Source organism: Cyprinodon variegatus, unplaced genomic scaffold, assembly GCF_000732505.1.
Source record: "Cyprinodon variegatus isolate N-32 unplaced genomic scaffold, C_variegatus-1.0 Scaffold320, whole genome shotgun sequence".
Taxonomy (NCBI): Eukaryota; Metazoa; Chordata; class Actinopteri; order Cyprinodontiformes; family Cyprinodontidae; genus Cyprinodon; species Cyprinodon variegatus.
Window position 1 is genome coordinate 359,178 of NW_015150773.1, and position 1,943 is coordinate 361,120.

At 44.4% G+C, this 1,943-nt stretch overlaps 1 pseudogene; it reads left to right on the forward strand.

Moving 5' to 3' along the window:
- LOC107091003 overlaps nt 1-1,943 on the forward strand; it is a 12,414-nt pseudogene continuing 10,471 nt past the window's right edge.

Below are 1,943 nucleotides of genomic sequence, written 5' to 3' on the forward strand. Positions count from 1 at the left end.
ATGACTCCTCCCAGCTCCCCCGCCAACTCTGTCACCTGCCTCAGCTCCTGCAAGGAGGATATAAAGGCGTGGATGAGTCAAAACTTCTTGCAGCTTAATGCCTCAAAAACAGAGGCCATCCAAACTGGTACTCCTCATCAACTCCGTTCCTTTCCTCTCACCTCTGTTTCATTCTGTGGTCATACCATTCCCCTGTCTCCCTCTGTTACAAGCCTTGGGGCCAAGCTTGACCCCCACCTCTCCTTTGACAATCATGTCACCTCCATTTGCAAAACGTCCTTCTTTCACCTCCGTAATATTTCCAAACTCCGCCCCTCCCTATCCCTCCCTGCTGCAGAGAAGCTCGTCCACGCCTTTGTCCTTTGTCTATGTCATCGGGATCTCTGGCAGGAGCCTTCAGAAGCTCCAGTACGTACAGAACATTGCTGCCAGGGTCCTGATGAGGGTGAGGAAACACCAGCACATCACTCCCATCCTTCACACTTTACACTGGCTCCCTATTCACGCCCGTATAGAATACAAGATTCTTCTGCACACCCATCACTGTGTGCACGGTGCGGCCCCCACCTATCTCACTGAACTGCTCACACCACACACCTCTTCCCGGACCCGGTCAGGCCAACAGCACCGTCTGGCCCCACCCAGGACACGGCTAAAAACAATGGGCGACAGGGCCTTCAAAGCCGCAGCTCCCCGTCTGTGGAATGCCCTCCCAGACCACCTTAGGGCCCCACAGACAGTGGATTGTTTTAAGAAAGGATTGAAAACTTTACTTTTTAGAAATGCCTACAATTGTTGATTTTGGATTTTTTTAATAGGCTACGTATGCCTTTTAATGTATTGATTTTAATGATTGTCTTTTTACTCTGTTTTTAATGTTTTAATGTCTTTTAAACTGGTTTTAATTTTCCCTTTTTTTTTTTTTAATGTAGCACTTTGAGAATTGAAGTCAAATGTAAAGTGCGTTATAAATAAAATTCATTATTATTATTATTATTATTACCTTTCCTTAGTGTCTGTGTGCAGTAGACCATGGTCATCCCTTTAGCTGTGTGTGATTCACTAAAAATCCCCTGGTCCACCTTCACACCACATTCTACACTTCTGTAGGACTGGTGATGTTTTATAGTATGGTCCAACTTATACAGCTCTGCTTAAGTTGTTTTAGCATACAGGGGCCACAAAACTTCATGAAAAAAGCCCTAATTAATGAGGTACCTGCCATACTTTTAGTACCTTTATGTTAATCCTTTCTTGCATGCCGTTCAATTGCAGCTTTCCCTCAACTTCTTACATCCACATCGTATCGACAAAGTGGGGAGAAGCAATGAAATGAGTCTCCACTACTTTTAATTATAAATTCATTTTTTTCGTCCATTCAGAGTTAAAAGAGGTCATGCATTTTGGCTTGATGCTAACTTTCTGTCAATGTGTAATATTTATCTGACACAGCACCACTCTTAGCTAATTATTATTTAGACCAGATAGTCGTTGCATTTTTTTTTTTTTACATTCTATGATTGGATATTGTGCTGCAGCCCAGTAAAATGTAAAAACAAATCTTGTGCCACATAAAAGAGGACAAATAGGTGTCTGGCTGACATTGCAATGGGAATCCAGATCGTCCAGCCCAAAGCCGGACATCTGGGCACCCTATCACTGGCCGAAGTACATTCTGCATTCTGCCTATGATTCAGAAAGAGCTCAACGTTGTGTCTTCTTTATCCTGTGTTTCCGGCCAAGCCGTGGCAGTGTTTTGTGAGCCAGCCTGCTTAAGCAGATTAAAAAACTATCCAGTTCTCGTTCTCTTGTGTTGCCCAAGGAACATCCGGGCCCAATTGATGTTCTGCTGAGGAGTGTTAAAGTGAGGAGGATTTGTCCCCTTGGAAGTTAAGGCTGTAACGCCCCGGGGCCTCCTCACACGGTTCTTTTCCTGGGAGCAA